Here is a 26,945-nt window from a genome sequence, read left to right as displayed (position 1 = left end):
TTCTCAAGTTAAGATGTCCTGGATCAGGGTGCCTGGGTGGCTCAGTCAGTTAAGCGGCCAACTTTGGCTCAGCTCATGATCTCACGTCTCTTGGGTTCAAGCCCTGCGTGGGGCTCTGTGTTGACAGCTCAGAGCCTGGAGCCTGCTTCGGATTCTGCGTCTCCCTCTCTCTGCCCCTCCCCCTCTCACACTGTGTGTGGGTCTCTCTCTCAAAAATAAATAAACATTAAAAAGAAAATGATGTCCCAGACCTTGCAAATCGTATAAATTCAAATCCTAAACTAGTACTAAAGTAGTACTATGGTTATACGTATAATTTTTTTTTTTTTTTTTTGGCCAGGAAAAGTCTAGACTATGACAAACTTTATTTATTCCTTCTCTTATTGGATGAAGAATTTCTCTTCTACTCTTTTTGTTAAAGGTAAACTGTGACCCAGTTAAAACTGGTCACTCTCTGCGTTCCAATTCCTACCTTGTCTTCTTCACTTCACAGTCATTGAAATACACACACTGCTTGGTTACATAGACAAGAAAACACCATTGCAACTGTTACCTCATTCCTACCTGCTTCTCATTCAGATGCCAGTTTCTCTATTTTTACCGTAAACGGATTTTCGTTTCTTTCTTGTAATGTCAGCTATATATGTAAGATGATATGCCATACTTTATTTAATGTGCTTAGACTTATAGTCACGTGGTAAATGTCAGCCTTTAAAAGCTCATAACTACAGGGATGCATGGGTGGTTCAGTCAGTTAAGCGCCTGCCTCTTGACCTCAGCTCAGGTCTTGATGTCAGAGTGCAAGCCCTGTATTGAATTAAAAAACAGCAACAACAACAACGCCAAAAAGCCCCTCATAACTACACAAGTCAAAATATATGTACTGTTTTAAGGAATGAACCTCAGATACTCTAAAAGTTGGACTTGATGTTTCTGGGAAATCAAAGTTCTCTTTATCCAATCTCAGATGAAATACTCAGGAGTGTGTTTGTTGCCATTTTGACAAGACTTTGTACTTGGAGACAAGACACAGTTAATACAGAAGGACTATACAAATGGCAGGGAGAATTCGGGATAGCATCAAGACCTAGTAAGCTCACCAAAAGGAGTTTCTTATGCTTTTGCTGGAGCCCCATTCAACAGCAGAGGTATTGTCCACACCCATATGTGCCTGCCAGGAATGTCTGGAGGCCCAGGGAGCTGTTTTCTGGAAATATGCTGTTTCTTTCTTTATAAAACTGCCTATTTTTGACATTCAAGAAACTTCTTTGTTGATAACTTTCCATTTCTTTTTTTTTAATGTTTGTTTGTTTATTTATTTATTTAGAGAATGCATGTGAGCAGGGGAGAGGCAGAGAGAGAGAGAGAGAAAGTGAGAGAGACAGAGAGAGAGAGAGACAGAGAGAGAGAGACAGAGAGAGAGAGAGAGAGAATTCCAAGCAGGCTCCACACTCAGCGTGGAGCCCATCTTGGGGCTCAATCATGACCTGAGCCGAAATCAAGAGTCAGACGCTTCATTCACTGAGCCACCCAGGTGCCTCAGACACTTTCCTATTTCTTTTTAAAAAATATTTTTAAATGTTTATTTATTTCTGAGATAGAGAGAGACAGAGCATGAGCAGGGCGGGGGGGGGGGTGCAGAGAGAGAGGGAGACACAGAATCTGAAGCAGGCTCCGGGCTCTGAGCTGTCAGCGCAGAGCCCGACATGGGGCTCGAACTCACAAGCCATGAGATCATGACCTGAGCTGAAGTCGGACGCCCAACCGACTGAGCCACCCAGACACCCCACTTTCCCATTTCTTAACATCAGGAATGACTCTTCACTCTTTGTACTAGCAATTTTATGGTGAGGCAGTAAAGTGATCATCATAGGCGTGATTGACAAAAGAAATCATCAGCATCATCATTTAATTAATTGATTCATTAAATTAAAAGACCCAGTTGGGTTTGTTAAACACATCACGACACAAGTAGAGGATGGAGTGGTAGCTGTGGCTGGGTATGCCAGGCCTGATGACACATGACAAATTCAGACAATATGTAACAACCGAATTCTTATTATCACCATCACCATCCCCATGAACATTTTACCAAAAGCAGGAATTCACTGATACACTTTTGTCATCATTAGAAACTCTCTACTTGTTCTCTCCTCTCCCTCCCTTCTTCTCTCTATATTTAAATGTCTTCTGACCCTTCCTAGGTCAAAAAGTCTTATGAAAACAACCATAGGGGCACCTAGGTGGCTCAGTTGGTTAAGCATCCAACTTCAGCTCGGGTCATCGTCTCATGGTTCGTGGGTTCAAGCCCCGCATCACGGTCTGCACTGTGCAGAGCCTGCTTGGGATTCTCCAGTTCCCTCTCTCTCTCTCTGCCCCTCCCCCACTCATGCTCTCTCATCTCTCTCTCTCTCTCTCAAAATAAGTAAATAACTTAAAATTTTTAAAAACAAACGCACAAACTAGACTAGGCAAGCGAGCTGTTCAAGAAAGGAGTTAGCCATGGTGCCTGCAGTTTTGTTCAGCTATTATCCCCTTACATACAGACGGTACATAACTCAAGCACCTGTTCTCCTGTTGGCTTTCGCAGCATCAGAGCACAGGCTCCAGAGCATCTGAGTTTCGGAACTGCAACCCATGATGCCACGAACTGGTTGCAGGAAATATCATCCCCGCCATAGCCTCTTACTTGAAGTGGCAGTAGGCATTTTTTATTTTCTCCCAGCCAAAATCTCATGAAGCATGGCCTCTGATACCAATTTGAAAAGCAAAACAAACACTGAAAGCAAAGGTCTGTCCTTGTTCCAGGTTCTCTTTCCTTCTCTGGTGCTTGCGTCTCCAATCTTACTTACTACGCTCTAGTATTTTACGCGTTTTCTTTTTCTCTTTTTCTCCTTACTGAATTATGCTTCCCCCCCACCCCCCACCAACGCTGAACTTCCTGTTCCTCCACAACGTTGCTCTGCTGCCCTGTGATGTACGCGTCTTACGCCTTCTGTTCCCAGCACTGTTGGAAGGAACGAGTGATTATGAAGCTCTTCGAAATGTAAAGTGGTAATAAGCAGGTTGAGGATAATTAAAAATTGTTCTCAATTTCCTGCCTCCTCCCATTCGTATCCCTTCAGTTTCGAGGATTTCCTCACGCTCCTCCAAGCCCTTGTATTTATCCAGCTTAAAATGGAAGTGAAAGCATTCTTGAGTTCTCAATCTTCTTTCCTCTGGCACTAGGCTCCTGTCTGTCTTTTCACGCATTTTTCATCTCCCATTAATATTTATCGAGCATCACAATATAGTGGGGACTGTATAGCAGGGAAAACCATACGAAACCACTTCAGCCACTGACGATGCAGAAAACATCTCCTCAGTAGCTCTTGACTTCTGTAATACCTTCCCTCTCTGCCTACTTAAAATCCACTTCCAACAGTCATTAAGCCTTAAGAGAAGCTTTATCACCTTGCCTGGAGCTTTGCGTCCCCCCCACCCCTTGGATTATTATTCACCATTAACTACTATTCATTTATTCCTTGCTGCCATGAATAACACTTAGGGTTAAAAATCAAAATATGAATCCAGAGAAGAATCTACCTGTGGTTGTTACGAGTCATCACTCTGTTTCACGACCCTGGCCCATGACCAAATTGTACCATCGAAGAGGGTGTTGGTTTGTGAGGGATTCCTTCTTATTCTGCTCCCCGAATTAGTATTACATTGTTCTTTAACAAAATATTCGTTCGGTATATCCCTGTCTTCCTAATGTGCTGTGGGGTGAAGATTATATAAAGCTGGGGAAGAGCTTTAGTCATAGTCCCGTAACCAAAGAAGTCTGGAGGGAGGGCACTGCCTTGGCCTCTGGGATTCAAGGACATCTTCACATTCTCAAGCATCCTTTGTGGACTTCCCACAGGCAGAGAGCTCTGTCTTGATTGTGTCCCTACGGCATTCACAGCACAGCTACTGGATGATGGCAGATACCTACAGGTCTTCCTAGCCAAGCTTTACTGGAGATTCACTGCAGGGGGGTACAGTAAGGAGGGAGAAATCTGGCCTTGCCTACCCCAAGATGTATTGTTCTCGGTCTTCCGAGTGGTCAGTGTAAATCTCCACGCCAGATACTATTTTCAGGAGGTCTCGTTAAACTGTTGGGAAAATTCCCCAGAGGAATAACCAGCATCTCAGTACACGACATCTTATGGTAGTTTTCTGTATTTATTTTCCTACTATTGAGACATGCAGATGAATCCATATTTGGAATTCTTTCTCATTTTCATGCCCTCAGGTAAATGGTAATTATTTTCTATTTGCTAGCAATGTAAAGGATAACGTTTTGAGCTCAACATGGATGCCCCCCTTTCCTAAATGTTGTCTGTGGCTTGAACTTAACAGTTAGATATTTCACTATCAGATGAGGAGGTAATTAAAGTAATATTTCACTACTCAGTTTTATTAAGGGCACTGTAAGTAGAGATTCTGGCTTTTAATGTATATTTTTAATTTTTTTAGTTTATGTGGGTATAAGAAGGAGAAGAGGGTCAGTAAACAGACATTTAGGTAAAATTGTCATGAAAAAAGATGAAAAGGAATTTGTTTAGATAATGGTAATAGTACATGTAGATGTAAAATATAGGGTAAAGAAGTAGGATGACCATATTTAAAATGGATCAAACTTTTTGGGGACACTCAACAATTTTCTAGAAGTTCTCTGTGAGAAGATGCTAGAAAGGGCTAGAAAGAATTCCTTCCAAATGGCTCTGAAAGCCTGGAGGTTCTCTGAGATGATTTATTGATTGATTGATTGATTTAAGATTTAGGTTGTGTTAGAGCTAATTCTAAAATGGACCATTTTAGTGCCACAAGATGAATTTATTTAAATGATTACCTGGGTGGGTGAGGCAAATAGAAAGGTGAGAGATGATGGCAAGTGATTGGTTTATTTATTTTTTTCTACTTTTTAACAAGTTGAGGTTTTGTTTATTTGTGACATCGATTTCTCTGGAGAATACATTGGAAACATATGGGAAAATTAATGTAAAGGAGCAACACAAGCCCATACTGTGAGAAGAAATTGTAGCTTAGTGAACACAGAAAAGAATAGGAGAGTCTGCGACTCAGTACATCTCAAGCAGAACATTAATCTAGACTCCGCTTTAATGATATTAGGTAAATTACCACAAAGAAAAATTACATACTGTATGCGCAAACGTTTGGACTCCTCATAAACTTCCTTATTTATGGTTTTAACATTGTTACGATGAATTAGGACTCTAGATAACAAAATTAAATCTGACTTCATATTCTACTAAAAGTTCTGTTGGACTCAGTGAAATCATAGAAGCAATACTAGGAGAAAAGACTCACTAGAAGTAAAGTTAAAATAGGAATGTCTGGAGAATACAGTCAATTAACTTTCTACCGTGAATATAGAGTAGGAAGCTGGGAAATAAGCCAGTTATTGTACCCGTAGTTTTGAATTTTTAGGCCCAAACTCTTCAAGTTCAGGATCCTGGACTTCAAACATGCTATTGAATTGTGATTACTGGATGGAACTTATATGAGTCACTGAACATAACTTCTTAGTTGCCCCTTGACAACTAAGGGGCAACTTAATTGTGAATATCCCCTTAGTTGTGAACAAAGTTGTGAATATCCCCACCACCTCCAACCTTGTCCCAACTCCACCTCAGCTATCTTGTCTGTTAGGCGGTCAGGTGTGAAGCCCCGAGGAACAAGTTCTCACTGAGCTTCCCTCAGAATTTGATGAGAGACATATGGTTACTATTCCAGTTTTACAGATGGGGATATGGAGGCTTAAGACGGTTGAGTATCATATTGGCAATCACATAGCTAGCAAAGTGGAAAGCTGCCCTTCATCCATGTTGGCCAATTCCAGAACTCTCATTCCTTTGCTATAGCCCTTTGCAATACATTCACTTCATACCGATGTGGGGCTGGAAGGGCAGCCTGGTGCTTTGGAGCACAGCAAATGTCAATGGCCCACATGGTGACTGAACCCATGACCTTGGGTTAGCACACAGCTAATGAACTAACTTAATTGCAGAAGCATATTTTCCAGATTCTTTTCTTTTGTTTTTTTTTGTTTTTGTTTTTGTTTTTGTTTTTGTTTTTGTTTTGCAGGGTATGCAAATCAGGTAGGGAAATCTATTAAGACACACACATTGGACCATTTCAATCTTTTTTCTAGATCGTACTAAAGACTTCATTTTGGTATATATATATAAGTTGGCATGGGCATATACTTGTGTTTGTACGCATGTATGTAATAACGTACATGAGTACATGCAAAGACAACTATAGAGGTGAAATGTGGACCTCATCATAATTGTACATTGGTGCACATCCATCTATGTATGTTCCCGTATAATTACCAAATGTGTGTGTGCTGTGTCTATGTGTGCACATGATGACCAAGGCATCACTGATTTCGCATCTCACTTCTGGACTCTGATTATACTTGGAACTCTAACGGCACAAAGATGGGATACTTTTGAACGCGAAATTCACTGTTGCACATTGAGAATGAGAACACAGTGCCTCTTGCGTGTCGCAAGCAAATGTGGGGAAATCTGAAGTTCCAGTCTCCTCTTTTCTTGAGCAACTTTGAGGACTTCTGCCTAACGCTTACAAGAAATCCTTTGTGGAATAAAAATATTAAGAAGGTGTTATTTGGTTTCAGTCAGGCGCCTCGGTTTTGTTTACATAGCCATCAAATTAAAACATGAACACAAGAGGGGGTTAGAAACTGCTGAGGCTGGGCCGGCCGTTTGTGATGGGGGTTGCCCAAAACAGGTGCCACCCTCCCCCCCCCCCGCCCCCCCATCCTTCCAAGATCTGTAATTTTCATCACAGATGACAATTCTCATCACATCATGCTGCCGGAAATGGAAGACCATCACACGTCAAGGAGACAAGGGGAAGAGCCATTGTAACTATTCCTCTGTGATCTCCCCTGAAAAGGAATTGCTTTACCGTCGCCAAGAATTTCTGAATCCAAGTGAGAAAGAAAAAAAAATAAAAAAATAAAAAAAATAAAAAAAAAAACACGCTTGCCATGTTCTCAGTACCATTTGCCTTGACAGGAAAAACAACAGCATCTTGCCTCCTCAGCTTATCCCTCGTCAGTGAACTCTTCCCCAAACAAGACACTCCACATCAGCCATTTGGGACCCCTTCCATCAGTGTGCAATGAGCTCTATCCGCGCCGTTTGTACTCACTGCAAAGTGTGCGGGAGCCAAGAGCAAGGAGTTGGTAATCTGGGCACCCACAGTTGTGATGAGGCATCTTCAGTGTAATCGTCCAAATCAAATATTTGGCTGTGCTTCTTCGGATGCGCTATCTCATATTGTCACTGTGGAACTGGCAGGGGAGCGGCGCCCGAGGGAGACGGGGTGGGGGGGGGGGGCGGGGAGGAAGAAGGGGGCCCGGCTGCTGGGCCCCCTTCCCCCACCCCGCGCCCCCTCCGTCGCCCTTTGTTCGGCTCCCCGGCTCCGTGGCTCCGTGGCAGGCTGCTGAGCCACTTGGACGGGGGCCAAATCCACATCAAGCTAACGAGGGGTGAGGTCGGGTTTTCCTCCGAGCTGCAAAGACTTTAAATAACAGCCCTCATGCTGCCAGTATATGCGCCCGCTCTATGACATCAGCCGCTTCTGTGCTGTTGCCCGGGATGGGGACACGGGGACATGCTTTGGAAGAGCACCTTCTAGGCCACGTTGTGTTTGTCACACACGTGATCTCCTTTGGTTGTGAAGACGACTCTGGAAGATGGGCGTCAGGATGGAGCTATGGGACAGCCTGTCACCCTCGTTGGGGGAGATACCCTAAGGCCCAGTGGGGGTTAACAGCCGGACAAAAAACTGGGAAGGGAGTCTAAGAGTCCCTGTCCATGGCCCCCGCCTGTGCTACTTCTCCACCTGCGGTGATCGCTCCTGGAGAAAAATGTGAAGTTTTAGGTGACATCCAGCCTCATCGCACCACTGTGCCACCCTCTGTCACAAGTTTTTAAAATGGGAAAGCCCTTTGGGACTCTTTAAAATCTGCCACAAAATATTTTTATCTGTACATCTTTTCTGGTCGGGAGGGAAGATTGGTTATGTAAGCAGAGTTTCTCATTACTATTCCTGTGCCACTGACTTCCGTGATTCTGGTTGTGTCCAGCTTGAATGGACGGGGCTGACGAATTTGGTTTCCATGTCCCCATGGCTGTCACCTCGGTCCCTTGGTCCTCAATCACTCTGGGCTCTGTTTTGCTTGTTCTCATGGGCCCAAAGCCTCATCCAGAGAACCTAGGACCTCCTCCTGATCTTTAGCCCAGGGGCACATGGTTTTCAATCCACTGAGACACTTTCCTGTTCGGCTTGCCTACCTGCAGTTCTCCTGTCCTTCGTCTTTCCATTGCTGGGTTTCACCCACCTGCTGGGACACATTGCTGCTCTTTCTAGGCCTCCTGATGCAATTTTTGCATTTTCCTGTGTATTTATTATCAAATGGTTTTGATGTGTCTTTCTGCCTACTGGTACCCAGAAACTCACCAGGTCTACTCCTAGATGTTATCTACCTAAAAATCCATTGTTAATTTTTAGATTCAGCTGTCTCTCAAGACTCTTCTGTCTTAACATAAGTACCCATACAGGCCAGTCCATACATTGCTCAGAATATAATGGAGAAAATAGATTCAGGTTAAAACAGCTCTTGAAAGTAGATCGGATTGTTTAAAATTTATTTTTAATGTTTAGTTTTTGAAAGGGAGAGAGAGAGAGAGAGAGAGAGACAGAGTGAGAGCGGGGGAAGGGCAGACAGAAAGGGAGACACAGAATCCCAAGCAGGCTCCAGGCTCCAGGCTGTCAGCACAGAGCCCGACACGGGGCTGGAACCCATAGACTGGGGGATGATAACCTGAGCCAAAGTCAGATGCCCAACCTACTGAGCCTCCCTGGAGCCCCTAGATTAGGTTGTTTTAGATCTGATAGAGTAAGACAAAGTAAACCATGGTATACCCTTAAGCAGGCAAATGAGCCAGGTAAGAGTGTTTAAAAACAATACTGTAGCCGCAATATGGAGAATAAATTGGAGAATGGAGCAAAATAGTAGAGATCAATATAAAGTTATTTCAGACAGACTGAGGAAAATGGCAGATGGGATTGAGAAGGCAAGGGAAGGTGTATTTCCAAAGATGGAGTAAAAACAATTCATTTATTGCTTCATCACATATTCATTGAGTGATCCAACACACATTTAGTTCTATTTTTATGGATGAAAATGTACCCTCAAAATTCACATGCTGAAGTCCAACCAACCCCTAGTATCTCTGATGCGACCTTATTCAAAAACAGGGTCCTTATAGAGGTAATCAGTTAAGATGAGGTTGTACTGAATAAGGTGATCCCTTAATCCAATACGATTGGTGTCCTTATAAAAAGGGGAAATTGAGGGGCTCCTGGGTGGCTCGGTGGGTTGAGTGTCCGACTCCGGCTCAGGTCACGATCTCGCAGTTCATGACTTCGAGACCCACTGCAGGCTCTGTGCTGACAGTTCAGAGCCTGGAGCCTGCTTCAGATTCTGTGTTTCCTTCTCTCTCCGCCTGCTTGTGTGCTCTGTCTCTCTCAAAAATAAATAAATAAAAGCCTTTAAAAAATAAAAATTAAAAAAATAAAAAGGGAAAATTTGGACACAGACAGACACAATTAGAGGGAAGATGCCTCGGCAAGGCACGGGTAGAAGATGCTTATCTGCAAGCGAGGGAGAAAGGACTGGAACAGACTGTGCCCTACAACCCTCAGAAGAAACCAACCTTCCAACACCTTGACTTGAGACTTCCAGCCTCCAGAACTCTGGGACAATACATTTCCATTGTTTAAGCCACCCAGTTTGTGGATTTTGTTATAGCAGCCCTAGCAAATCAATACAAGATTGAACGTGACACTGCTAGATCCTAAGGACACAGCGAGGGCAGGGGGTGGTGGTGGAGGGCGGAGCATGTCTCCTGCTTTGAAAAACAACTTGAGCGATTATAAAGGCAAATCAGAATGTACAACAATGAGTGATATTACAGACACATGAAGCAGTATCGTCTGGGGATGTGAAAGAAGTTCCATTAAAGGAGTGGCATTTGATCTGGGTTTCAAAGGATGGGCAGGCTTCTGTGCCAGAGGGGAAGGGGCATTCCAAGTAGAGGTAAAGACAAGAAACCTATAAGAATGAGGGAAAAGCAAGGACACAAGCGGGGTGGAGGGTTTGTGTGGCGGGAGAGAGTTAAGAGGTGAAGGTGGGTAAGTGTAGGCCAAAGGAAGGATAGTTCGGCTAAGGGGTTCAGATTTGTATCCTGTAACTAGTTAGAAATAATCAACATTTGAAAATCAGGTCAGTGGGGTGAGCAATTCTGAATTTTTTGGAGGCTAATCTTAATGGCAATGGTGGGAGGAAAGGGAAGAGACTGGCAGCGGAGGGCTCAGACAGGAGGCTCCTCGGGGGTGTCCAGGTGAGAGATTACCAGGTGAGGACAAAGGCAGTATCAGGAATGGATAGAAAGAGAAGGCAGGAAACCAGGTGCATCTGTGAGTAGAAGTAGCTTGAGCTGGAACTATGGATTATAGATGGTTAGGGATGGGGTGCCTGGGTGGCTCAGTCGGTTAATGGTCCGCCTCTTGATTTCAGCTCAGGTCATGATCTCACGGTTCATGGGATTGAGTTCCTCGTTGGGCTCTGTGTTGACAGTGCAGAGCCTGCTTGGGATTTTCTCTCTCCTTCTTTCTCTCTGTCCCTTCCCCTCCCCCTCTCCTGCTCTCTCTCTCAAAAATATATATATACATATATACATAAGTGGTGAGAGATGAGCTGAGGACAATATTACATTGTCCTGAAGTTGTAGGATTTAGCGCAGTACCTGACAAATAGGAGAGACTCAATTTATGCTAATTATTTATGTGGTTCCTGGTCTCCCTAGGTAGGAACTGAACTGTAAATATAAGAGATAGAATTTGTTTGGAGGAGGACTTGGAAGGCATGAGTTTGATTTGTGCCTTTACTCATTCAAAATGTACATGAGTGTCTGCTCTCTGCCAGAGTTTGACAATGGGTAGGGCTTTTCTTTTAAAACAAAATAGATTATCAAGAATATTTTGAGAATCTGTAAAAAGCACATATTGCAATGCTAAGAATATTCTGACTTGTAGTTGACTCACAAAAACAGAGAAACAAACAAAAAATAGAAACAGATAATTTCCATACCACATAATGTATTCCAAAGCATTGAAAAGTTTTTTTTTTTTTCAAACGACTAAATTCATTTTTTTAAAAAAATGTCCAATTCAAATCTTGGATACTGAAACTTCACATAAATAGTACATATGCCAAAACAGCCCCTAAACCCAATGAAAAAGAAGAAAATCTCCAAAATAATTATAGACTAATCTTCTTGAGGAGAGATGTAAAAATTCTTGCCACCCAATTTTCAAATGCGAAAGGCTCCAACCCACCTTTCTCTTCTTGTCACAAGAGACAGGCTGTCACTCTTAACTTCTGAAACCAGTTTCTCCACAGCAGCCCTGAATCCCATCCTTCATCAGGCTGAACCCCAAATCACTTGACCCACCCCCTTCCTGTCTATTTCTTTCCTATGAATACTCAAATGTCTCCCATCCTGTAAGAACCCTGCCCCCAGCTTCCCATCTCTGCATCCCTAATTTGCCCTCTCAAGCAGCCATACTTCCTGAAACTGTCCATTTGTCTACCGACACATTTTTCCTAACCAACTCTGCCTTCCTGCTCCATCCCCACACTTACCCCAGGGCAGTCTGTCTCCTGATCAACTTACGCTGCGAAACTGTGAAACCGTGTTTTTTGAGTATACCAGTGAAATGCGTGGATTTGACACAAGAGCTATTCCCAACTTTGCCTCACTCAAACTTTTAATCACCTGTGTCACCATTGACCACTGTCTTTTTTGGAAACAATTGCACCCTGTGTTGCTTTTCTTTAAATTTCTCCAGATGTTCACGTGAACACCTCCTCCCGATCTTTTTCCTTCTTCCAACACTCATGTCACTGGCTCCCAAGCTTTAATGTCAATAAAAATCACATTGGCCTCACCACAAGAGATCTTTATGTAGATTTAACAAGTATTGACTTGATCCAAGGTCAGGCAACCTCCTGAGCATCCCGAGCCCTGGTCTGTCCTCATTCCACCAGCTTTGCTGAAGATTTCATTTACTCCTGTGACTTTCATTCTATTCTGGATCTGACTCCCCAAACTCTGCCTCTATTCTACAACTATATACAGTTTTTGAAGCTGGTAGCCAGGTATCTACAGAGTACCTAACTTGAATATATAGATCTATATGGATTATAGGCCCCTCAGACTTTCGATGCTCCACACCAAACGCATGATGGTGTCTACTCATCATGTATCTCTTTTATTACCCGAATGGAGGAGAACAGCTTGTTGGCCAAGACAGACACCAGCGCTCCCTTCCTTAGTCCTCAGTCACCAAGTCCTCTTGAGTCACTTCCTAAGGAGCTCCTGAATTTACTTTCATCTGTTATCCTAAGGACCTGCTCTAGGTCTCTGTATTTCCAATGTCATCAGCCTTTAATTCCTTTTCCACACCATGGCCAGAGTCATTGTCCCAAAGTGTCTCCACGTCTCCCCTGTGCTGTAGGGGCCTCCCAGTGTCCTTCAGGTAAAAGCAGACTTCTTAACAGGGCTTGTCCTATCCATGGACAGTCTCTGATGACCTCTGACATTGCACTTCCAGGTCTCCCACCCCATGTTCCCCATGTAATGATAAAGTTCTTTGGGTATTTTTTTCCCAGATATTCTATACTCATCCCATATGAAAGATACAGCACAGGGCTCTTCTTTGTCTAGAGCAGTTTGTTCCAATGCATCCTTCAAAGCTTATCTTGGACTTCCATTCCTCTGGGAATTTTAAATAAAAATCTTGATTTTTTAGGCTGCTGAAACATTCTCCCCTTATATCCTATATATCATTATCATAAAACCCCTTCCACTTTATTATAATTATTTATTTAACTCTCTGTAGGCTGCAATCTCATTAATGGGAGAGTTTCTTTGTGATTACTTACCACTACCCTGTTAGCATCTTGCGTCATACTTAGTTTGGTGGATAGTGAATAATTAATTGTTGGATAAATGCATAAATAATCACCCTGACAAATGGCATGTGCATTTCTTTGTTTTCCCACGTAAAAAGACAAAATCGCATCGGAAGAAAGCCTATTGTCCTTTGTCCTATCTGGAATGTGGAAGGGATTCTTGGAGGTACAACCCACCACCTTGTGACCATGATGATGAAAGTGAAAAAAAAAAAGTCAAAGCAAGAAGCAAGAAGGAGACAGAATTGTGGCTGACGTCTCTAAGCAGCTTCTCAGCCACGGGGCCAAGGATTACTATATCTAGATCTGATGTTACTTGAAAAAAGATAATTTCTTGCATAATTAATTAAGCCATTGTTGGTTGACTTTCTGTTATTTGCTGTCGTAAATATTGCCAACTTTCGCCCTCTTTAATCCAAATCATGGATATAAAAGTTGAGTAATAAAGACTATGGTTTTTTTAAACAAAATATTAATTGCACTCAGAGTATCACATATCCTAGTGCAGGCAAACTTTTTCTATAAAGAACTAGAAGTAAATATTTCAGACTTCGCAAACCACATGATCTGTTGCAACGACTTAGCTCTGCTGTTGTAAGGAAAAATGGTCATACACCGAAGGTGTGGTTATGTTTCAATAAAATTGTATTTACAAAAACAGGTGGCAAAACAGATTTAGCCCATGAGCTGCAGGTCCCAATCCCTGATATAAACTGATGTTATTTAATTCTTCAGAGTTATTGGAAGCTTTCTTCAAATAAATATAAAGTAGCACCAAAAATACTATGTACCAAGTTTCTCTAGTTAAAATAACATACACTAATCCTTTTGATTTATTACAGTTAGATATTAATTAATATTTCTATCATTTTCCAAATAAAGTAAGGGTCTTAGCCCTTTAAATTCCATTACCCTTCTCCCGTTGTGCTATTTTCATGAATTTTAAATCTACGTATATTTAAACTCCACAAGACCTTGTTATTGTTGTTATTCAGTTAAGAGTCTTATAGATTTACCAAAATGTCTACCCTTTTGTTTGTTTATTCTTTCTTTCATTTCTTTTTCCACATAGGTTCATTATCCTTCTGACTGAAACAAATCACTTTAGTATCACTTTTTGTGTGGGTTTGCCAATATGATATCTGTTCTCACTTGTCTGAAAATATCCTCTCTCAGTTTTGAAGGACAATTTTGCCGGGTATAGAATTCTAGTTAAGTGTGCTTTTTGAATATGTGACTTGACATCTCTCACTAGGCAGTAACTGCAAGTATGACTTCTAATTCATTCTCTCCTCTCCTTTTGCAACTCCAATAACACACATATTAGACATTTCAACATAATCTGTATATAACTTTATGCATTTTTCATTATTTTCTTGTCTTTATCTTTTTTTCCTCTGTGCATTACTCTGTTTCTTACTGAATTGTCTTCTAGTCCATTAATCCTCACTTCAGCTTCATAATTCTATCATTCAACTCATTCATTAATGTCCTAATTTCATTCATTATATATGTTTTTATGGTTTTAGGGTTTAAGATGCTTTTCGTCTTCAAAATTTTTTAAATTCTCTCTTTTTTGAGCATATGAATCAGAGTTACGTAAATGTTTGTCTGTTAACTGTAACAGGTGTGCCTGCTTCCTCTGTTTTTTTGTTTTGTTTTGTTTTTGTTTGGTTGGGTTTTTTTTTAGTTTTTTAGTTTTAATTTTACAAACTTTAATATCTTGTTTGTTGGTAGGTCTTGGACTGGTCTGAAAAATTCTCTTCTAATCCAAGGGTTGAAGGGGTTCACTATTGTGCCACACTGGTAAGCAATTATGGAAACTTTAAGATCAAAAGATACAGAGGAGTCCACTGCTAACTGTATCAAGTTGGTGTACAATTTAGGAAAAGTTTTCATTCCCGGGAAGACTCAGACTTAGGGGCTCATGGCTAATGAATCTATGGTTTTCTGTGCAAAATAAGTGTTCCCTCCTTTCATCTACTATGGCTAACCAGGGCATAAGGCTTGGTGAACACAGACTGGACTGGGTTTCAGCTCCTACTCATTCTTTCAGTGAGGTGCTTTGTGTAGGGTGCAACCTTAACAGGCTTTCATTGGGTCCCACATGCAGATTATCATACAATCAATCTGAGCCACAAAATATACAGGGACTCCAGAAATGTATCAAGCCTGTCTTGAGAAGATGAGGTCTGGATCTACTTAGTCTAGAAGGTTCTTAGTTTTTAATATACTTACAAAGTATCTTATACTTTCGTATTACAAATATACTTTCAGTCATCACTTACATATAGCACCAAGTGCTTTTCCCAACAAGTGCCCTCCTTAAAGCCCATCACCCATTTCCTCCTCACCCCCACCCCCATCAACCCTCAGTTTGTTCTCTGTATTTAAGAGTTTCTTATGGTTTGTCTCCCTCTCTGTTTTTATCTTATTTTTCCTTCCCTTCCCCTATGATCATCTGTTAAGTTTCTCAAATTTCACATGTGAGTGAAATCATGTGATATCTCTCTTTCTCTGACTGACTTGTTTCACTTAGTCTAATACCCTCTAGTTCCAGGCAAGTTGTTGCTAATGGCAAGGTGTCATTCTTTCTCATTGCCTAGTGGTATTCCATTGTATATATAAACCACATTGTCCTTATCCATTCATCAGTTGACGGATATTTGGGCTCTTTCCATAATTTGGCTATTGTTGGGGTGCATGCACCCCTTTGAATCAGCACTCCTGTATCCTTTGGATGAATTCTTTGTAGTGCAATTGCTGGGTCACAGGGTAATTCTATTTTTAACTTTTTGAGGAAACTGCACACTGTTTTCCAGAGTTGCTGCACCAGTTTGCATTCCCACCAACATGCAAGAGTGTTCCCCTTTCTCCACATCCTTGCCAACATCTTTTACATTTATTTTTGAGAGAGAAATAGAGAAAGGGCATGAGAATGAGGGAGGGGCAGAAATACAGAGAGACAGAGGATCTGAAGCTGACTCTTCGCTGACAGCAGTGAGCCCAATGCAGGCCTCGAACTCACAAACCCTGAGATCAGGACCTGAGCCAAAGTTGAACGCTTAATGGACTGAGCCACCCAGGTGCCCCATAAAGATGCATTTTTAAACGTGATGTTAAATTTTGTGATATAACTAAAGATGTAAAAAAAATACATTTAAATACTCTAATGTGTTATCAAAAGTACACATAAAACATTTCCAGAGATGTTAGTTGGGGAAATTTTGTATAGGCACAGGTAGTTAATATCAAAACCTCTGCCAATTTCTTCCATTCATAGGATAGTCTTTTTTTGAGCAAATAAATAACACTCCTAAAAAGACAATTATGACAAAAATGACAATTATATAGGATGGAGAAAATTACTGGAGCAGTTTTGTGGACTGCATCCAGTTGCAAGAACCCATTTATTGAAGCTGAATATAAAGCCTGTGCAGTGAGCCTTTTAGACAGTTTCTAAAAGGAAATAATAAATAACCAATACGAGCGGAAATGATTTTTTAAAGACTATCCCAACTTCCTGATGAGTGGCTCTTACATATTTATATGCTATATTAATATATTTATTCATATTTTTTCTTTGATAATTCAGCATTGGAGTTAAGATGTACCGTCAGAATATCAAACTCTAAGAGATCCTAAGAAAAAAATCATCTGAGGTCAAGAGGCAGACAGTTCTCACACTCACCAAGGACTTCCTTCAAATAGTTATTTCCTCCCCTTTCTTGTCACCTTTCAGAATTGCAAAGGGTCAATTTTGAGGTCCGTTTAATCAAAACTGTTTAAACGAATAGGTTCTTACCATAATTTTTCAAAAGAGCTATTTCAGAGGCAGTCTGTAAGAAGACTCAAGGATTGACCTTTGTGCTGCTGTTAAACGAATAATTGGGGGACAGTTCTGAGCTTCTCACATCTAAGTGCAACGTGACATATTCCGTTTTGAAATTTAACTCACATGCGAACTCCTTCATGAAGCCTTCACGGAATCTCCTATTGCCTCAAAATGCCCTCCAGCACTTTCTTTTCACCTTGCCTTTTGAAACTTACTGTTTTGCTCTACTACTTATTTGTCCACCTGTTGGTTGACACCTTCATAGGTGAAGTCATAATTTTATATGCTTTCTATTTTGAATAAAGTTATTCATGGTATTCTTATTTGTCGGGATAGGCTAGGTCATGCTTAAGTTAAAAATCATCTCACAGATCCCAGTTTTTCAACCGCAACAGATACTTTTTTTTACCCATACCTCTGGCATGAGCATAAGGGCACATCCAGCGATGTAGACTGAAAGTTTCTACAATTTTCTAACTTCATCATCTTGAAAATGAGGCTTCCTCAGCTGCCATGGCAGAAGAGGCATCTGGGGAGTCCCTTGCCAGTTTATAGAGACTTTCTCTTGCAAGTGATGCATGTCGCTTCTGCGCACAGCCCAATGGCCAGAAGTAGTCAGAAGGCTTCCTGGCGTATGCGAGAAATGCACGTGAGTAACTGGAGTATTTAATGCGTGTCGTGGTCACTGTCTAAACCACCTACTTACCTCCCATGCAAGTACTAACCAGGCCCGACCCTGCTTAGCTTCCGAGATCAGACGAGATCGGGCGCGTTCAGGGTGGTGTGGCCGTAGACAACCACCTACTTACCTCAACACGGCTCTATTTCTCTCGTGGGAACGCAGACCCAGAAATTCACTGAAACCCACTTTACCGCAGAGACTAAGACAATTGACTTGATGAAGAGAATTGTGCAAAACTGGAGAAAAGTAGCCACAGAAGCTGTCAAAATAGTCCTTGCCATTTTCGAAGGGGAATCTACTCTCTCTCTCTGAGCGACAGGGAACAGCAAGGATCTACCAAAACCCGAAGTTGTAATAGGAGAGTGAACTGCGATTTCTTCCTCAGTTGTCATGTGGCATTCTCCCTGTGTGTTTCCGTCTTAACGTGGAATTATCCTTTTCTTTTTTTTTTTTTAATTTTTTTTTAACATGTATTCATTTTTGAAAGACAGAGAGAGACAGAGCGTGAATGGGGGAGGGGCAGAGAGAGAGGGAGACACAGAATCTGAAGCAGGCTCCAGGCTCCGAGCTGTCAGCACGGAGCCTGATGCGGGGCTTGAACTCACGGACCGTGAGATCATGACCTGAGCCGAAGTCAGACACTCAACCGACTGAGCCACCCAGGCGGCCCGGAATTATCCTTTTCTTGTAAGGATACTGGATCAGAGCCCACGCCAATCAACTCATTTTAACTTCGACAAATAAGATTGCCTTCACAGGTGCTAGGGGGTGGTTAGGACTTCAACATACCTTTTTGGGGCACACAATTCAACCTGTAGCAGTATATATAAGATATATATCTATTATTGAATATTATAATGTATTTATAAACACTTCTTAAGTTTATTTATTTATTTATTTTGAGAGAGCGAGCTGGTGGGGGAGTGGCAGAGAGAGAGGGAATGAGAGAGAATCCCAAGCAGACCCTGCACGAACAGTGCAGAGCCTGATGTAGGGCTTGAACCCATGAACTTGAAATTGTGACCTGAGCCGAAATCAAGACTCAGATGCTAAACCGACTGAACCACCCAAGTGCCCCTTCTGATACATTTTTATTAATATATATTATATATTAGAACTATATATTTGCAACATATATATATAACATAAATGTACCAACAAGCAGCAATGAAAGTAATGATACAAACAAACAAAATTCATAAAAGCCTGAATGTCTATCAATAGAAGACTAGTGAGATAAATTATGGCGTTATACATACTGAGAATATTATGCAACTGTTTAAGCAAATGAAGTTAAATCGCCATATATTTCATTAGAAACATATCCATGACATTTCAAATGAGAAAAAAAAAAGTTAAAAATGACATGGAAAATATAGAACTTCCAGTTTCATCTTGGCAATGTAGGAAAGCTGAAAATAGCCCACATCTATTATTAAAAAAAAATTGGACACAATGTAAATTGAAAGGCTTGTCTTAAACCCATCAGAGAATTGAGGTTTCGGGACACACAAGTAACAGGAAATCTGGAGAACAACAGGTACTTGCCGACACACATAAGGCTTAAGTTAGCAATCATCCCACAGATGGGGCGCCCGGGTGGCTCGGTTCCTTGGGCGTCCCGCTGCAGCTCAGGTCATGATCTCGTGGCCCCTGGTTTGGGCCCCGCGTGGGCTCTGTGCGGACAGCTCAGAGCCTGGCACCTGCTTCGGATTCTGTGTCTCCCTCTCCCTCTGCCCCTCCTCCACTAACACTCCATCTCTCTCTCTCTCTCTCTCTGTCTCAAAAATAAATAAACATTAAAAAATTAAAAAAAAAAAGAAATCATCCCACAGATCCCAGTTTTTTAACTATAACAAATACTTTTTTCACCTATACTGCCAACAGCCCGTTAATCTGAGGCAGACCCTGATGGACACGTTGAGTCAGTAAGAAGATTCAATGGAAATTTCTTCATGAAATATGACAGACTGGGTGTAGCTAGTGTGAGAGTGTGGACGAGGGTGTGGTCCCAGACATAGGGAGTATCGTACACTTTGGCGGGCTTGCTTTCTTTTTGCGAACCCACTGGGTCCTGCAGAAGGAGAAAGAGTAACAATTGTTGCCTGTTAGTAATGCTGGAAACTCAGTGAATCATGGAGAAGGAGCTGCTGTGGGGACTTACTCCTAGGGGAGAGGAGGAGCACATGCTTGTCCCAGCATCACAGGCAGGGACACTTGCGAAGGCCACACCCCCGGGGAGGAGGCTCAGAGTGCCCATCTCATTATGAACTCCAGCAGAACCCAAAAGAACACACCTCTCTCCCATCCTCCAATACCAGGCTAACAGGCATGACAGAAGTAGCAGGAGAATGCGGCCGGGACAGCTAAAGAGACAAACTCTCTGGGGAGCATTGCACTGGTGGCCCGAGGGCATTTGGGGAAGAGCCTCTGGGCAACGATGTCTAGCAAAGCAGCCTCTTAGAAACCCCCACAGTCATCGTAACTAGACTCAAACATGACCGAGATGTTAGGGATATCACGCAGAAAATTTAAAGTAACTGTAAACGATATGTTGAAATCTCTCATGAAAAAGGTCGACAACACGTAAGATCAGATAGGCAATTTAGTCAAAAAGATTGAAACTATAGAAGTATAGAAAAATGGTCAATATAAACACAGTAATAAAGAATGCCTTTGAAAAGCCCATCGGTATACTTGACGTGGCTGAAGGAAGACACGGGTGAACTTGTAGGTATGTCAACAAATATTGCACAATCTGAAACTCAAAAGGAATAAACACCGGGGAAATTTAAGAATAGAGTATCCAAGAGCTGTGAGACAATCTCATATGGATGAAAAGATTCTGTGGGGCTGCAGAGAAAATGTTTTTATGTTTCTGCACAGTTAGAGCTTACTAAGCAAGTTTTCAAACTTGAGATCTGAAACTTGGAATCTGGCCTAAAAGACAAGTCTTAGAAGTTAATTTATGACTGAATAAATCTACCTTCCTGGAATATTGACATTCCATTGGTGTTGGTAGTGGGTGAGACCCAAGAACGTGGTGATATTTCTGAGTTGTAGGGCTGGAGACACTGATCTTATCTTTCTTTTGATGAGTTATTTTACATTCTATAGAGTTACAGTAAGAACCTAGGATCCTTTCTACTGTGTTTCCAAATATGATCTTAACATTGCTTTAAGGAGAAACAGTGTATTTATATAGCCTTAAAATATTACTGTCGAATATATATTAATTACTGTGATGTTATTAACATATACCCACAGATTCTTTGAAATTTTTCCCTGCAGGAGGAGGAACTTCATTTCTCTTTTCTTGAGTGTAGGTTGGACTTAGTAATTCACTTTTAATGAATTGAGTTTGAAAAGGTAAAACCAGTAACTACAGCGGGGAAATCTGGCAGACAGAACCTTAACCAAGCTATCAAAGTTGACATCACAAGTAATAAAGCATATTTATACCAAATATTCCCTGATATGATACATTGAATAGGGCACTTCACCTTTATAATGTTCTTCCCCCAAATCCATAAACTAGCCTAAATATGAGAAAACATCAAACAAGCTCAAATTGAGAGTCATTCTACAAAATAAGTGATGTACATTCTTCAAAAGTGTCAAGGTCATGGAAGACAAGGAAAGACGGAGAAATTATTACAGATATGAGGAGACCAAAGAAAGCAAATGCAATGTGTGATCTTGGATTAATCCAGCAGTAGGAAAAGGAGATGGTGAAAAAGAAACTGTAAAAAATCAAAGTATGTCTATAGTTCAGTTAACGTTCTTAGTTTAGATAGGTATGCCACAATCATGTAGGAAGTTTAGCATTAGGGGACCTGGATAACAGACATCCAAAACCTCTCTGTGACACCTTTGCAACACATGTGTCAATAAAAAAAAAAATAATAATAATTTCAGGGCACCTGGGTGGCTCAGTTAGTCAAGTGTCTGACTCTTGATTTTGGCTGAGGTCATGATCCCAGGGTGGTGGGTTCGAGCATTGCATTGGGCTCTGCACTGAGTGAAGAGTCTGCTTAAGATTCTCTCTCTCTCTCTCTCTCTCTCTCTCTCTCTCTCTTTCTCTCTCTCCCAATCCCGCTGCACCTCTCACCTACTCACATGCACTCTGTCTCTAAACTGAAAAAAAATTGAAAAAATTGAAAAAATATGTATAGCATTATCTCTTTAGGATCTTTTTAAACGTTTATTTTTGAGACACACGCACACACACACACACACACACACACAGTGCGAGTGGGGGAAGGGCAGAGAGAGAGGAAGACACCGAATCCAAAGCAGGCTCCAGACTCTGAGCTGTCAGCACAGAACCCAACATGGGGCTCAAACTCATGTATTGTGAGATCATGACCTGAGCCGAAGTTGGAGATTTAACAAACTGAGCCACCCAGGTGCCCCTAGCATATTCTCTTTAAACAAATAAACCAACAGTGGAAAACATGTGTGTATTTCTATAGGCACAGACAACGAGGTACTAAGATACATATGGAAGCATACAAACATCTCTATATTGTTTGACTTGTACTAGTAACATAAATTTCTCTTCTAGGAATAACATCCAAAAGTCTTCTGCATTTTTAATCTAAAATCTATTAAGAAAAAAATGCAAACATAATAGTTTATTGGGTGAAAATCACTGCATTAGAGTTAGATTTGGGACATCCGAACTCCATCGCTTCCTAAAACTTTGACACATTTCTTAAAAAACCCCAAGTTTTATTGCTTATATGATCATAAGAATGGCACATCTCATTTAATATTTACATATTTTCTCTTTAGTTTACAATTACATCACCAAGAATTCTCACGAATAATATCCCAAAAAATAACACTTATGTAATCCTAACATTGCAAATGTGGTTTATTGGGTTTCATGTTTTAGGACTAACTACTAGACAAAGCTCAAATGACTTAATAGTAACAATTTAAAATAATGATAATAATAACAGTAATAATAATCCAGAATATAATTATAGGAATAGAAAAGTAGCTTTGAGCCTGAGAAAAATTGAGTATGCTACTGAGGAGAGAGGGGAAGTGAAAAGAAATATAGAGAGAATGGTAGTTCTCTTCCAAATGAGGATTCAGAAAATGCTGTGTAGAAATAAGGCTTAAGTGTATTGTTTAAAGTTTTATGGGTCACTATAGTCATAACTAAGAAATGTTGGAATGAAAAGCGGGTGATAAATTGGGCCAAGTTTCTCATTTTTCATAGTAAGGTATTAGTAGATAATGCTTAAGGTTAATATAGCAAGAATTACAAGTATCAGCATATTAGAAGTAACTACTAGAAGAATCTGAAACCAAAACACTCAAAGGAAATGCCTCTGAGGGGTGAGTCTGTGGGAGCTGTGCTTTGATTGTGTGGGCTAGTTATCAGTGCATTGCTCTCAGCTCTAAATTCCCCCTTAGTTGCCTGATCTATGAAAATGGATCTGGACCCTTCAAGTATTTGTTCCTTTGCCTATCTAGCACAATGTTAAATTTTGCCAGTAGAGGGAGCCAGAGAGACATTGCAGGAGGAAAGGGCTGTGAGGCCTGGTTCCAGCGTCTTTATCAGCAGTCTCCTGCAGTGTCCACAGTGCCCAGGGCTTCTGCAGGATACCCAGTTCCTCCAGCACAGGGTCCAGTCATGCAGAACACCCAATGGCTAGCAGCTTCCTCAGCACCTTCTTCAAGTAGACACCTCCCTGTGGATAGCCTACCTTTGCACCATAGAGGGTACATTTCTATCAAGTTCCAGATAGAAACCTGTCAGTTAGGTTCCAGCCTCCCAATCTCTACACCTCAAATTCAGCACATTGAAGGTTCTCATTGGACATTTGTGTAATGAGATGTAGAGTTAGGGTGAAAATATCTACTGGTGTGTTGGGGGGTCAGGAGTCCCAGGGTACACCTGCTATGCCAACGTGATTATTAGTAGAAGCTCTTTACTTTGAAGTGTATCCCATATGGGCAATTTATCATAGACTTCCTCTAATTTTACTCTTTGGTGAGAGTAGGAAGTATTTTTCTTTGTCTGTGTGCCTATATGATATATATGGTGGGGTTTTGCTTTTTTTTTTTTTTTTCTTTTCCTACAAAGAGCTTTACTCCACCAAACACATGCATGACTTTGTCTTTGGTCCCAGTATTTCTCTGAAGCATACAAGTGAAGCCATTCGCCCTATATTCTGAAACCACCACAGTGGCTGGGAAACGTCCCGTGTACATCTGCGTAATCATCCTTGCTCTCTCCCCAACCATCACTCTGAATTTTGTTGTTTTCATATCCATGGTTCACTGAACATTGTATGCACTCAAAAGTCATTGACTTTCTCTTCTTGCAGACTTCTAATGCCTGCTAAAGGCACTTTGGCAACTTCCTATGTCCCTGGAAAGGGCTGATGGTGTCCCTTGCCTAACCACTCTTGGGGTCAGAGTGGTGCAAAAAGGTGTGGAAATGCTTTCTGGAATGCAGAGGAAACAAGTGACCACAAAGAGCAGAGGAAATGGGTACCTGGAGTCATGGGATTAAGGAAGGGATAAGGTTGGGGCATGTTGTGGCTCTGTATCTGGTAGCAGAATTGAAACTAGGGGTAACCAGGTAAAAATCAAGATAAATAATAAAGAAAACATGTAATGAGAAAATCAGATAGTGGCCAGGTCACTAGGTGGCCAGGTGACCCTTTGGTCACACAGGGAGCCTCTAAATAGGCAGTATAGAATAGAAGAAATTTAAGAAGCACTGATGTGTTGTCTGTGTTAATGAGCACTGTCAGGTGTAGCTGCTGAAAATCAATATTCACACCTGATCATCAGGACAGAATAGCGTCCATAAAAGAGTCATGTCATCTGTTGAGTCAAGGTGGCTGAATTTCCACAGCCGACTCTCACAAGCTTCTCCAATGTATTTAGTGTGAATGAATTGCTTCCTCTCTTATCTCTATGCTTACCTGGTATCTTGAAGACGAATCAAAGTGGTAAAGATCACAGACATTGGATTAGTTGTTTTGTGTTACGGTTTTCTTCGGAAATGTGATGAGGAACACAGTTTATTGCAGACCACAGGACATCCTTTCGATCTATACCCAAAGGCTGAGTGAAATCGGTGTTTTATGGAAAGATCAATGAGGACATGGGTGAAGTTAGGACCTATCCCTCAGGTCCACTGATTACTTAAGTTGCCACTCTCCCTCTGTTGATGACAGATTATGTTTGACAACATCCTGAGGCAGGTCGTCCAGTTTTGTGGAATTATGTAGAACGTAGATTCACCTATTTAGCACTGTCATTCCCACCTTATGTGGTCAAATGGAAAGAAAATTCTTTTTTATCAGAAGACATTGAATCCAATTATGGAAAATGAGCCAATTTCATTCCAGTAGCCGCGTATCTGGTTCATGCTTGGGATTGCCTCGGGTACACAGTGTCACTTAGCCACGTGACGAGCTTGGGAGGGACAAACCACCACAGCAGACAGATTCCCAGATCTTCAGCAGCGATTACCCAGTAGGGGCCAACCTGAGCTATCGGATTTAGTTTGGAGAGCAGCCATTGCATACAAAGAGGCCAGAGAATGTTGCACTCACTCCTTAAAACTTGCGGCTGGCTCAAAATACTTAATTGAAATTTTGATGAAAATTTTCAGTGTTCTCATGGACTCAGAGGGGCTGCAATCACTTCTGCCCAGTTAAGAGGGTAATCGGGGGCATTTGCATTTCCAAACCGCTAGCGACAACAGGATCCGTAATTTTTTATAGCCTTGAAAATATTTATACCGATAACTTGAAACTACTTGGATGTATGTTGAAGAGCGCATGATCCAAAAATGGATAGCGTGCATCTGAGATACAAACTGGAAGAAATCTCTGTTTCTTTCCCCTTAAATATTTAAAGGATCTTACAAAAAGGCTTAAGATTAAGTTCAGAAGCCCTGTCCCCCTGCACCCTCCCAAAAGAAAACTTACCAAAAAAGCAAAACTTGAGTAACACAAATAAGAGCTCTGAACAGTATTTGAATTCCCATCACACCACACCTGGTAAGAATCAGTCTAGCACAGCATCATCCATCATGCTGGGGCTGTCAGTTTTGACATCCTTCAAGTCTACGTTGTATACTTAATGACTACATGACAGAAAATGTAAACAGACACCACACATACAGGTATGCGCTACATATATGTGTGTGTGTATCTGCCTTCGAATGTTTGGTGTAAAGAAATACTCCCCCCTCCCCCCCAAAAAAAATCAGAGCCCCCAAAATGGCCACTTAAAACACACACGTGTGCACTTACACGTTTGCCCCTGATAGCAACCCCCCCCACACAACACAAAACAAAACAAAACAAAAACTGAGCAATTTCTTACATGAAAACCCAAAGCCCAGTCCAAATAATTTACCCAGAGCCAAAGAAGTAGATCAAGAAACAGATATCAGTGTGTGCTCACCGAAGAATAGACTATAGACTTATTAGACATCCCCTTCACCCTTCGTTGTGACACATCAAATTGTGACTTACTAATAGGGATTCAGGAGTAGCTGGTGAGCCCAGCACAAGCCCTGTGTTAATAATTCATCAGGCACACACACAGAAAAAATGATGGTGAAGTACTTGAATATTTGAAAGCCCATGTGCATTTTTGGTTCAAACAACAATACGACAAACTCAGACTGCAATTTTGTTATTAGCAGATTGCTTGCTTTTAATTGATCATGGGAGAAATTTCATTCTTTCAACAGCTTATTAAATACTGCAGTGCACCAGGATTATTGAGTTTCACATTTTTTTCTCATATTCCAGAAAAAAAGCATCATTTAATGCTCTGCAAAGTGCCCATTTTGGGGGTTTAGCAGTAACATATTTATAACTATAAAAGTCTCCAATTCCCTCCACCCTTTGTGCAGCACCCCCTCCCTCCACTCAGGGGTGCAGATGTAAAGAAACAAGCATGTTAAATGAAGAATGACAAAAAAGAAAATGCGGATTCTAAAACTCCAAATGGTGCCGTTGTTTTTCATGAAAAGGCACAGAATCTGTTTTGCTACTGATACATTGCTAGTGACTCCCAAACACAAGGTAAAATACAATGACTATTTCTTTTTGATTTTGCTTTTAATGTTCTCATCTTTAACTTAGTCAACTCTCAAGTGCGGCAGCCTCGGTAAAAGTGAATCATAGCATGAAATGTAGTATTCAAATTTCTTAAGATATTCTCGGAATGTCAGATGTATTTCATAGTAAAATTCTGTCAATTTAAAAAACATTGGAAATGCACAGAGAAAATTATGTATACGCACACAC

Source organism: Panthera leo, chromosome A3 (genome assembly GCF_018350215.1).
Source record: "Panthera leo isolate Ple1 chromosome A3, P.leo_Ple1_pat1.1, whole genome shotgun sequence".
NCBI classification, from domain to species: Eukaryota; Metazoa; Chordata; class Mammalia; order Carnivora; family Felidae; genus Panthera; species Panthera leo.
Note: the sequence above shows the minus strand (reverse complement) of the source record.